At 43.3% G+C, this 13,046-nt stretch overlaps 1 long non-coding RNA gene across 1 annotated transcript; it reads right to left on the bottom strand.

The window, feature by feature from the left end:
- Nucleotides 1-2,149: 2,149 nt before the first annotated feature.
- On the bottom strand, nucleotides 2,150-10,389 carry LOC143501995 (uncharacterized). Its single transcript, XR_013127045.1, has 3 exons — nucleotides 10,361-10,389; nucleotides 5,037-5,105; nucleotides 2,150-2,285 (listed from the first exon to the last, which is right to left on the bottom strand). It is a non-coding gene; the product is annotated as an uncharacterized LOC143501995 (long non-coding RNA).
- Nucleotides 10,390-13,046: the final 2,657 nt, after the last annotated feature.

Here is a 13,046-nt window from a genome sequence, read left to right as displayed (position 1 = left end):
GATTCTATAGATGATGAACGACGTAACATGATTATCGAGGTGCTGTTTGTGTATTTCAATGGTATGAAATTGCCATCTGCTGGATGTCTATGGAATTGCAATCCGTCATCATGAGGTAAATAACTCACTCGGACTAGAATTAGGTAATGAAGCTGAGTAAACTTATTCTCGTTTTAGTGTGTGTGTGTATGTGTGTGTGTGTGTGTGTGTGTGTGTGTGTGTGTGTGTGTGTGTGTGTGTGTGTAGGAATATAGTTGGGTTTGCAGTTAAGGCAAATGAAATGCATTTTAATGATTAGCCTAGATGATCAATCCACTTAAAGAAACAGGTGCTTGATTTTGTATAATTAAAGTTTATTCACATTCTGTTATTTTAAATAGTTTATAGAATGATTATGTTCTAAATAACTGCATATAAAACAACAGCATTTATTTACAGACTGACTTCTGTACATTAAATAAGAATTGTGCAAAATATCACAGCCTTTCTGGGGGTGGGGGTTATACTTTTATAGCATGCATATAACAATTATTATCGCTTGATCAATTTCCTCCAAGTCCACGATCTTTGTGCGGTTTCTTCCAACCTGCACCTCAATTGTGTTTGAGACTTACCCAGTCGTGTTACATGACCCAGTCGTGTTACATGTAACAGGGTCAAGGGTCCCTGCCTTCTACGAGGCTTTACACGGAGGCGTCTGACAGCTAAACACTGCTAGATGATGAGGATACCACCAGTGCGTTCTGCGGGGCACGTTTGATGGTAAGAGGCAGCAGCAGAATTACCCCGACTAGAAGGTGCAAGACGGATGCAGGTCCTGCTCAAGGTCCTGCTCATGTTGCACTGGCCTGAGTAGAGTGATAGTGTATGGAAAAAAAACACAACGAGGTTCCCACTGCACTGACTACACACATCGCCACGTTGTGGGCCCGTTTGTGGGACCCAGACAGGAAATGCACACTTCGCCAAATTAGGGACAAAATTAGCACAGCATCTGGTGCGGATCCTCTGAACATATTTATATAGTGTCTTTTTGCACCAAGAACCAATACCAAAACTGGTGGATCTGCACCAAAACAGGTTCATAACTGATCAACATTACCAAAGATCACCATTTCATCTGGCCCACAGTTCATCATGTAGTCTGAATCTAGTCCTCACTCAGTTTAGAAGACTTTCAATATCAGGTTCATACAAGCCCCTTTAGAATACATCCAGCTTTTATATGACAGATTTTCTCAGTATCCAATCAAACATCAGTTTGCGGACCCATATCCTACATAACTATTCACAGCGATCACAACAAAAGTTGATTTTGAATGTTTTAAAAAATAAGATGTAATCTGTATTTATTATATACAAAGACCTCTACAAAAGTTAGATGCTAGAAAAGGTCTAATGCTAGACCACCTAACGATATGTTTATTAATGTCGTCACTGTCACGTTGAGGACCCCGGCCCCTCCCTTTTGGGCGTGTGTTTACGTAGTCTACGTGCATCGTCTGCGTCTGTGGATATCCGTGGTTATGGCTCTGTCATGTGATAATCCGTCTCACCTGTGACCCGTCTCGTAATCACGTGGGGCTAATGTGGTTTGTCTATTTAATGTGCGCTCGCGTAGTGTCCTGTGCTTGTTGTTGTCTATAGTCTGCACGTTGTGTGCTTTGTGTTTGTTCTTCGTGCGCTATTGCGCAATATGCGTCAAATAAAGACGTGTCGTTCGGACCAGAGACCCGGACTCGTGTCTCCTCCTTTCTCCAGCGCCCCAGCGTCACAGTCACTGGTTGCTTAGGAGGCTTCTGGCTTCTTGCCTACTGCACCTACAACAGTCAACACAAAGAGTATTTTATAGATTAGATCCTTATAATCTTTCAACAAAATCCAGCAGTTATTTAAAGTATTACAACAAACTTTTTTATTGTGTAGACCAATTTCTTGGTGTCCAAAATGTGAAACATATTCAGATTTTAGTTTGTTTACTCAAAATCATGGGACAAAAACATAAATATGGCTTTCTTAGACTGTGGTCTTATCATGTTGACAGATTGTGTCGTTTGTGCTGTGTATGAAACCAGTGCTTTTGATTGCTGTATCCCGTGTCTTCTGACATCTTTATCCAGTTTCTACTCACATGTAGGAACACCACTGGTTGCCATGGCACTGAAATTCATTTTTGCTGCTCACGCCTTTCCAATTGATGTTTTTAGCCACGCTGTCTGAGAAGATGTGTGTGAGGATATTCCATGCTTGAAATCTCGCCCACCTAGAGTTGCCAGGCCATCTATCTGTAGAGAAGGAATGGACACAATGAACAAATACATCATATATAATGGTAAGTATGGTATCCCAGTGATGAGAAGATCAGAGGTTCCCATCTCTATACTCTGGCATTTAATACCTTGTGAGCCTCCTTTCGTTATTTGTATTTGTATTTATTTATCTACTCCTCTATTCTTTACTTTCATATTTTTATTCTTCTTTGTATTTTTCTTTTCTGATATTTCTTACCTGCTATTTGTGGACAGCACTTTGGTCAACTCTGGTTGTTTTAAATGTGCTATATAAATAAATTGGAATTGGAATTGGAACAGGTTCAAGTTTTCAGAAGCAGAGTTGAAGGTTTGACCTCTAGCAGATATAAAGGAGGCTGGGCGAAAGCAAAGGGTGAGGATGTTGGCTCTGGGAAGAAATGAAAGAGGAGCTAGTCCAGTTAAAGTGGTAAAGGAAGCTAAATCTGATGGAGAGGTGCAGGTGGCTGGGTCTGGGTGGAGTAGTGTTGGAGGCTGTCCCTTGTGGAGCGGTGTAGGTGTTTGGCACTGGTGGAGCAGTGTAGGAGGTTGGCCTTGAGGAAGAGGTGGAGGAGGTTGGGTTGGATGGAGTAGTGTAGGAGGCTGTTTCTGCTGGAGATGTGGAGGAGGTTGGTCTTGATGAAGTGTAGGAGGTTGGTCATGATTAAGTGTAGGAGGTTGGTGTTGATGAAGTGTGGGAGGTTGATCTTGATGAAGTGTAGGAGGTTGGTCTTGATGAAGTGTGGGAGGTTGGACTTGATGAAGTGTGGGAGGTTGGACTTGATGAAGTGTGGGAGGTTGGACTTGATGAAGTGTGGGAGGTTGGTGTTGATGAAGTGTGGGAGGTTGATCTTGATGAAGTGTAGGAGGTTGGTCTTGATGAAGTGTGGGAGGTTGGACTTGATGAAGTGTAGGAGGTTGGTCTTGATGAAGTGTAGAAGGTTGGTCTTGATGAAGTGTGGGAGGTTGGACTTGATGAAGTGTGGGAGGTTGGACTTGATGAAGTGTGGGAGGTTGGTCTTGATGAAGTGTAGAAGGTTGGTCTTGATGAAGTGTGGGAGGTTGGTCTTGATGAAGTGTAGGAGGTTGGTCTTGATGAAGTGTAGAAGGTTGGTCTTGATGAAGTGTGGGAGGTTGGTCTTGATGAAGTGTGGGAGGTTGGACTTGATGAAGTGTGGGAGGTTGGTCTTGATGAAGTGTAGAAGGTTGGTCTTGATGAAGTGTGGGAGGTTGGTCTTGATGAAGTGTGGGAGGTTGGACTTGATGAAGTGTGGGAGGTTGGTCTTGATGAAGTGTAGGAGGTTGGTCTTGATGAAGTGTAGAAGGTTGGTCTTGATGAAGTGTGGGAGGTTGGTCTTGATGAAGTGTAGGAGGTTGGTCTTGATGAAGTGTAGGAGGTTGGTCTTGATGAAGTGCGGGAGATTGGACTTGATGAAGTGTAGGAGGTTGGACTTGATGAAGTGTAGGAGGTTGGTCTTGATGAAGTGTAGAAGGTTGGTCTTGATGAAGTGTGGGAGGTTGGTGTTGATGAAGTGTAGAAGGTTGGTCTTGATGAAGTGTAGGAGGTTGGTCTTGATGAAGTGTAGGAGGTTGGTCTTGATGAAGTGTGGGAGGTTGGTCTTGATGAAGTGTGAGAGGTTGGTTTTGATGAAGTGTGGGAGGCTGGTCTTGATGAAGTGTGGGAGGTTGGTCTTGATGAAGTGTGGGAGGTTGGTCTTGATGAAGTGTAGGAGGTTGGTCTTGCTGAAGTGTAGGAGGTTGGTCTTGATGAAGTGTGGGAGGTTGGTCTTGATGAAGTGTAGGAGGTTGGTCTTGATGAAGTGTGGGAGGTTGGTCTTGATGAAGTGTGGGAGGTTGGTCTTGATGAAGTGTAGGAGGTTGGTCTTGATGAAGTGTAGGAGGTTGGTCTTGATGAAGTGTGGGAGGTTGGTCTTGATGAAGTGTGAGAGGTTGGTTTTGATGAAGTGTGGGAGGTTGGTCTTGATGAAGTGTGGGAGGTTGGTCTTGATGAAGTGTGGGAGGTTGGTCTTGATGAAGTGTAGGAGGTTGGTCTTGCTGAAGTGTAGGAGGTTGGTCTTGATGAAGTGTGGGAGGTTGGTCTTGATGAAGTGTAGGAGGTTGGTCTTGATGAAGTGTGGGAGGTTGGTCTTGATGAAGTGTGGGAGGTTGGTCTTGATGAAGTGTAGGAGGTTGGTCTTGATGAAGTGTAGGAGGTTGGTCTTGATGAAGTGTAGGAGGTTGGTCTTGATGAAGTGTAGGAGGTTGGACTTGATGAAGTGTAGGAGGTTGGTCTTGATGAAGTGTGGGAGGTTGGTCTTGATGAAGTGTGGGAGGTTGGTCTTGATGAAGTGTGGGAGGTTGGTCTTGATGAAGTGTGGGAGGTTGGACTTGGAAGTTCAGGGCTGAATAATAAGAGGTCTTCAAAAAGAGACTCAGATATTTTGTGTGGTTTGTTTTTTGCCATCCTGGTCCTATGTATTTACAGTTATCCTGCTCTAAAAAATAATAGTTTTAATAGTTTATCTGTAATGTGATAATTTATGCTGATTGGCTCTGGGCTTTTAAATTAATTGAGTTAATTCAGGAGTTTAATATCAGGGAGAGCACTTAGATATACAGCACAGAGAAATATGTGGATGAGGACTCACTATTTTAGTGAGAAAATGCTTATTTTAGTGAGAACAATGATGGAATTAAATAAGTGCTTCATAATGTAATGGAGCAAATGGAAACACATCCTAGCCTCACCAAGATGGTGAAGAACTCGGTTTTTATTTCATTTTCACGGATTCATCCCCGCTGTCTATGTCAGGATCACTGTAAGAATGACAAACAGTATTCGGTTGTCAGACATTCTTCACAGCATAACCACTGAACAGTATTTGTACAATGCTACAATGTTTCAAGAATAAAAGTTAAATAAAACTGCATTAACATTTACACACTAATATCAGTGAATATCAGCTGAAGATAACACCTTTATGGTTTGATTGATGTTAGCACTATCTAAATAATGCAGCACATTTATTATAAGAAAGGAATAGAAAATGCATCACCAAATGTATCTGTTCTGCTTTTGCAAGCTACCAGATTAATTCTCTGAGTTCAGTAACATAGACACTACCACACTTTTCACAAAACCAGATTAAAAGTAAAAAGAGCATCTCCTATTTTTGTTATTATTATTGTCCAAAAGTGCCTCGGACTACATGAGCATAACAGAAAGATGAATAAAATTCATGAAAAAAACATTACATGCACAAGTCATTGTAAACAAAATTATTTAAGCTTTCATTTCTGTGGATTCATAAAAGGTTAACCAATGTTGTAATAATAGTTCTGAATAATTAATTTTGAATAATGAAATTGATTTTTATACAAGTTGCTATTTCAAATGTGAATGTATCTATAGAATGATCACTAGTAAAACTAAATAAAGAGCATGAATAAACTAGGATATACCCACACGTCAACTATACACAGTGGCATTAAACATTACATTTGAAGCTAAATACATTCTGTAGAGAGGCACACCGCATGCTAATTCTCCTTGCCACAGTCTTTCTTTCATGAGACCTAACTGGTCCATAAAGAACCCCACACTCAGATGCCCTGTCTGGATCCAATATACCAGCCGTGCACCTTCAAGAATCAGATGCTCTCCCACAGTGATTGGAGCTTGGTGTAGCATCCCTTCCTGTGGTTGTGGGTTGGGTAGTCACACCTGCATCCCTGGTGAGCGTGACTGTTACTGACAGCGTGAATCATTGACTCAATTTTTGTCTGAGTAGTGAACATCCAGTTGAAGCGTTACACCAGGACGTCGCTCTGAGGACGAAGGCACAGAAGTCTTAGTCTCTTACACACTGAGCTCAACCATGGGTGCCCAAACTAAGGGGTTCCTCCGGTACCCCAAACCAGTAGAATCAGTAGGGGCAGTCATGATCTGGTGGTTAGGGAACTGGTCTTGTGACCAGAGGGATCTTTCCCCAGCTAGGGCTGCCCACTGCTCTCGACACTTATGTATGTGTGTATTCTCACTGCACGGATACATTAAATGGTCAATTGACTCGCTCTCAGTATAAGAACTCCACCATTGTCGCTGTTGTCTGGTCTAGGAGAGGGCATCAGTATTATTGCGAAATCAGCAGCGCGCTTCAAATAGTGACATGGCTTTCCTGCAGTGTCATTATTCACTTCTTGAACTGACCGTCAGGTTCACGGAGCTGCAGAAGCCAAGCTGGTGATGCATGATATGGGATGAAGGGGTAAAGGCATATATGGTGTAAGCCTGCAATGATACCCAACAGCGTCCTCTTCACCATGCTACAGTTGGATGCTGGTACACTCAAATACTCAAACGCTGGTTGTAGTATGCAATGATGCTCTCAGATCTGTCCTGCACCTGTGAAAGCACAGTGCCGATTCCCTTGTCAGTGTTTGTGTCCACCATGATCTCACCCCTTACCCTGGGTAATGCCAGCCCACACAGGTAAACGTGAATACAGCCTCCTTCATGTGAGCTAGTGTAGAGATGCAGAGATATCAGCAAACTTGTGGACAAACGCCAATAGTACGAAACCAAGCCCACAGCTCACTGACATTTCGTGGAGTGGGAGACCTTCACTCCCAATGCTGGGTTCATTTCCACGTTGACTCTGCTAGCAGATGGAGGTTTGAATAATTAGTAGTCTGTAAAATCTGCTCCAGGTATATGAAGCTGGACACATCAATCAGCAGATCCTCCTGGTAAACCAAGCCTCCGATGCTTGGGGATGATGGTGAGTACTCACTGTATCAAATGTTCAAACATGGCAGGTGCATTGCAAAGCCCTAAAGTCATCAATATGAACTGCCCCAATCAGGTGCCTTGCAGGAAGGAAGGCGGTGCCTTGCCCTCTCTTTGGTATCTGGAGCGACTGCCACTTGCCAGCATCCACTCTGCAGGTCCAGTGAGCTGAACCATGCAAAGCCACCCAGCTAAGTTGTCACAACTGAAGTGTCACCGACACATGAGAGTGGGTATGAGGTTTAGTTACAGGGTTGAGCTTCCTGTAGTCCACACAGAGACAGCAGTTCTACCCTTTCTTCACTAGGACCACCGGCACTTCAGAGGGTCTGTTCGATGGCTTGATGACTCCTTTCTGCCCTGCAGCCTCTATCTTAGCCAAGAGAAGCCGGTGGGGACATAGCCAAATTTGTCCAGCATCACTAGCGTTGATGCTGAATTTCTTTAAGTTGGAACGGTTTTTCTCCATGGCTGCTGTCACAATAATGGTGCAGAATCTCCCATAGCCTTTGTTTTTGCTCTTGTGTGGGTCGTGCAAACCTCCTCTTTACTCACTGACCTTGTTCCCCATGCTCTCCACTCTCTCCATTATTGAGGTTGACAAGGATGCTGCTCGCTTGTGCTGTCCACAGCCCTGGGGATCTACAAGCCAAAGCTGAAGCTGCACGTTCAGCTCCGCCACCATTAGAGGCCTGACCCACAACACGTCCTGGTGCCTCTGACCTGACGGTATGCCCTGGCCCGAGAGATCCACCAACTGGCTCAGGAGGAGTTGAACATCCAGCCTCAGCTTCCCCCATGCAAAATGAAGGCCAAGCCACCAGGGAGCCCTGACTCTCTGCCACGGACACCTTCGCTTGCCTTCTCTCTAAGTGCAACGTTTGAAGCATGACTCTCCCTGTCGGGCACATGTCCCATATAGGTGCGCGCCAGAACTCATGACCCTTCACCATGACCGAAACCCACTTCCTGCCTCTCACGTCAACCTGGCTGCCGGTGACGGACTTGAGCTGGGCAGTCGTCGACCCCCCAGTAATCATGTGCACCATCCTCTGTGTGAAAGAGCATCACTGCCGCTCGGAACCACAACTGTCTGCGGTACCTTCCTCTCCGGTGCTAAATACAGCTGCATCGTGCTGACAGCCACTGTCCAGCTGCAATGGAAACACACAGCTGAGTGGAGTGTGGTTTCCAGGTGCCTTCACGGCTGTAACACAGAAGGTGAATTCATGCCATCTCTCTCTCTGTGCTTGCCAGGTTCCGTCAATACACCTCGCCACTTTCCTTGCTGTCTTCCGCTGCCAGAGGCCTAGTTTTCTGCAGGCTGGATGTCTGGCGCAGGGATGGTGTACCACTCGATATCCCTCTTCCCCAGTCTACATTTATTTTTGAGTAGCTCTTTAATTCAGTGGAGTAGTCTTCGTGAAGTTTCACACACAGAGCAAGCGAAAAAAGGGTTTTTGCTAATGGGGGGAATGGAAGATTACCAAGGGGTAAACACAGTAAACTCTACTAACACACTAGTAAAACTGAAAAAGATCAATCAGACTTACACCAGGACATGGAAATAATTAAACTATAAACAACAACTTTAAAAATGACATTTTAAACTAAATAGAGGTGTGCACAGCATTCTGGGAGTCTGGCTTTCCTATGTACTACAACCTAGCATAGCTAACATTAACAATAATCCACCACTGTTGCCAGCTTGTCAAAATGTTGAACAATTGCAGGTATACTTAGAAATACTTACCTCATAATTCTACAGAGAGCTGATGACTATAGTGTCATGCAGTGCAGACCACAGTTAGTAGAAAAGAGGGTGTGGGAGATTTAAAATGAGGTGTGTCTGTTTTAAAGACATGGCATATATGTGATCTGAGTCCACTGACTGATACAGTATTTAGTGCTGTTAACAGCTATTTAGCACAAATGTCAGCAGGATTCTGTAACGGATTCTCTGAAGATAATTCAGCTCAACAGTGCTTGCTGTCTAGGAAGTGCTAATATACAAGGCTAGTGCATTACAGTAATGAAACATTTCATAAATATTTATATTTGTGACAAAACTCACAAAATTAGTTCTGATACTATAGTCCCAAAGGTCATAATAACAGCAGCCATGTACACACAGCACGTTCAGAATGGCGTAGGCATTAATGACCTGTGAGATGATGGACTGTGTAGGTACACAATGTTGAGCAAGATCAGATATGGGCTGAGGATCAATCTATATTCATAATCACATCCATTTACAAAGCAGCACTAATGGGTAGGCCTAAAGGATAATAATAACTGTTGCATAATTGTTTATAATGACTACGCTTATGAAGATGTTATGACTGAGCATAGGACAATTGTCTTTTAAACAGTGGCTGATTCATGGTTCTGTCCTGTTTATGTCCACCAGGCAAAGCCTATTTGGGGATCAGTGTAGGCAGGGAGGAGGGAATGAGTCATTTACTGAGGTTCAACCCAGAGTCAAGGGTGTCAAAGTCACAGACGTTTATAGAAATGTACATTTATTCTTGAACGCCTTGTGCAAAACTTACACATTACCCATAATTACACATTATTTACACATAATTAGGTCAAACCTTTTACATTGCCTCAGGTAATATCAAATCATTGCTCACAAAAAAGCTTTAAAATAATCAAAACAGAGTCTGTAGCCCGTCTGTTGCTGTACACAATTAGCTTGAGGTTAATCAGTCATTTCCTGGCCACAAAGCCGCTGTTGCCTGGATACCTTTGAGTGATGGATCACGATAAACCCGGCAGTGGCAGTGACATCGCTACAGTGCCGGGCCTCAGTCCTCAGATCAACACCCACAACCACGGCCCTACCAAGGCAGTGTCAGCGTGGTGCTAAGCAGGATCCAGCACCCAAAACAATCCCTTATGTGCAGTAGTCAGTGTAGAGAGTTGCTCACATATTGTGTATGCTATACCACAAGGGCTACAGTCTACACTTGGATAAAATACTATTTGTCTATAAAACAAATGCACCTAATAAAGACAATGTTCACATTCGGATCTGATCTGTGAAAGCAACTGTCTTCCAAAATGGCGTTCACTATTATGATTTTACATGAGTCACCTGCACCACCAACAACAAAAACTGACGATTCATGGTATTAAAACCAGCAAAATGTTTTCATTCAGCTGTCAATTTGATTGTGCTCTAAAGAATGAAACCATTGGTAGGAAAATTAAAAGTACCACTCTGTAGACAATACTTATGGATGGATCTCTTCATCAAAAACAGGCTGACTACACTTACCATTTAATTCTTGACTGCACATCCCCTTGTCTGGGGCACTGTTGACTGCCTTCTGTGGGTTAGGAGCATTGATGTTGCTGCTGGAGAATTTAAACCCAGAGAGCTAATTCTCTTGCTGTAGAGGTGAAAGCGGCTGGCCGAATTCGCACCATCCCCGAAGAGCGCAGAGAACAATCGAGTGAAACGTGCATGCGCCGTATTTATAATACAGAGACCACGTCTCCAGCAGGCCTGCGGCTAGATTTCAGCACATTGGCCCAGCGCAGCGGTAACAGCCCTGTGGGTGGTGATAAAGAGCAGAGTTGTATAATCCAGGTTCAGAAAGTAAAAGTCCTCACCAGGATTTTGCTCAGGCTTCCTGGATTGTGTTGATTCCACTCATTTTACCTGGATTGCACTAAAGTGAGGACTTTTACTTTCTGAACCTGGATTATACAACTCTGATAAAGAGACAGAGGCACTGGCTGCAGGGATGCTACTCACCTGCAGAGCCCACCTGGGCATCTGAGGGCGAAGCACCTGTAATCACCATGTCAATTTGTCATGCAGGCAGGCTTGGGAATCAGCGTAGGGTGTAGTGATGTGTCGGTCACGAACGAATTTATTGATACAACTGAATGTGTGAGTGCAATCAAGGGAAACATGAAAACAATTGGCCACAGCAACACCATTTTTGAGCTTTTTTGTACTCTTTTGTGCATATAGTCATGTAAAATTTATGTAACATTGTTCTTTACCACTGGAAATAAGTGGCAAAACAAAGAGCCATTTGGGAGCCGGAAGAGCCGACTCTTTATGAAGAGCTGAGCCAAAACATCCGGCTCCCTAAAAGAGCCAAAATTCCCATCACAGCGGGATGTAAATATAAATGCGTCTGACGCGTGTGACACGATAAATCACTGCATTTCGCTCACAGTCTGTCACTCACCTCATTCACCACATAGCCTGTCACTCACCTGGTCCACGGTGCGCGCCTCTTTGTGAAAAGCTAAACATCAAGCCCGGATAAAGGAGGAGGGTTGAACGTAGAATAGCAAGTCATGAAGTTATTTTGAGAAGTGACTGCGTATTTCAAAGAGTTCATTTGTAGTTCTAACATATTTAGGGTGTTTTTTTACTTTTTTCTCTCCCACAACGATATTCCTTCAAAAACATGTATTATGCAAATTAGGTGATGGCGTAATTTAGCGACTTTTAGGACAGCCAATAGCTACTTTCCGTACTGAGGAGTTGGCAACACTGTTGTAGCAGGCCCAGTTGCCACAATGCACCAATATTCACACAGTGCACATATATACCGCACATAAAGCCAAGAGAACCTTTACCAAATATATATCTTTCCACTATACACCATACACATATACAGTATAAGACAAAAATATTTTATACTTATTTAAATGTTAACCTGTGCAAATATGCATGTGTCACGTCCAGCCCCTCCCTCCTCCCTGGTCCCGCCTAGCTCCCCGCTCCCATTCGTTCCTCCGTCTGTCTGTCACGCCCTCATCGTTAGTACACACACCTGAGTCTTGTTTCACCGTCTTGTCTCTGTGTATAAAGAACCCCGAGTGTTTCATTCCCCTGTCGGTCATTCGTTGTATGTGAGTCCCTCGGTCCTCTCTGTCTTACTTCTTGTCTGTTCATGCCTTGTCTTTTGTTCTTGCTCTTAGTGTCACTCCTAGTCCTTGTTTGTTATGTTATGTCTCTTTAGGTTGTGTGCTTGTGTTTCATTGTTGTGTTCCCCATCATTAGTAGCCACTGGTGTTTATCTCGTTGCCTGTTTATTGTTTTGTTTATCGCTTCTTCCTTGTTGCCCCTGTAGTCATTGCTTCTCCTGTGTTATGTTCTCCCCGTATATGTATGTAGTTGTTAGTTGTTATGTCCTCATACGTTACATTCCCAGTTATATAGCTTACCTGTTTAGTGGTGTCTTCTCCTTTGTTTAGTGTAGCTACCCTTTTGCCTTTTGTGTTTTGTCCTTTGGTTTACCACTGTCTTTCTATTAAATCTTTCTTATTTGCACTTGCGTCACTCCTGCTAATCTCCCGCCCCGTGAATCGTTACAGCATGGTTCGTGTCTTGTTGTTCACCTTGTCTTGTCTGTCTCTCCTTCCTTGCTTTCAGCTCAGGTGTTTCTAGTTTGTCTTGATTTGTTTGGTACTTGTACAGTACTCCCTGTGTTTCAGTCCCTCTTTGGAAGTCACTGTGATAATCCTGGTTGTGTGTTTATCTGCCTTGTTCTGAGTTCTTGTATTTGTTTAATCCTCTGTCTTTTGTTATCTGAGTTATCCTGTCTGGTTGTTAGTTCTTGATTTGTGTTAGTTGTATTTTAATTAGTATGTCTACCCTCATACCCTCTATGTTAACACTCCAGCTATTAAACCCTGCTCTCCTCAGCATTTGTGTCCGCTTCTTAGCTCTCAGTCGTTACAATACATTTTTAAATGCATTATATTTCTTTTCTAAGCTTTATGCACACAAAAATGAAACTGTTTACACTATATGCACATATGCTTAAATTAAATATACCCCTGCAAACACAATACAAAGCAAGAGAGTATAACTTGCATGTTCTGACTTCAACTGTACATAATCTATATATTTTTATCTATACTTTCAGTAACCTCTTTTACAAACTGTGTTATTAACCCTTACTCTGCCGGTCCACATACTCTAAAGGTGTTAT

This window comes from Brachyhypopomus gauderio, unplaced genomic scaffold, assembly GCF_052324685.1.
Source record: "Brachyhypopomus gauderio isolate BG-103 unplaced genomic scaffold, BGAUD_0.2 sc184, whole genome shotgun sequence".
In the NCBI taxonomy this organism is placed as follows: domain Eukaryota; kingdom Metazoa; phylum Chordata; class Actinopteri; order Gymnotiformes; family Hypopomidae; genus Brachyhypopomus; species Brachyhypopomus gauderio.
This window is presented reverse-complemented; position numbering and strand designations above follow the sequence as displayed.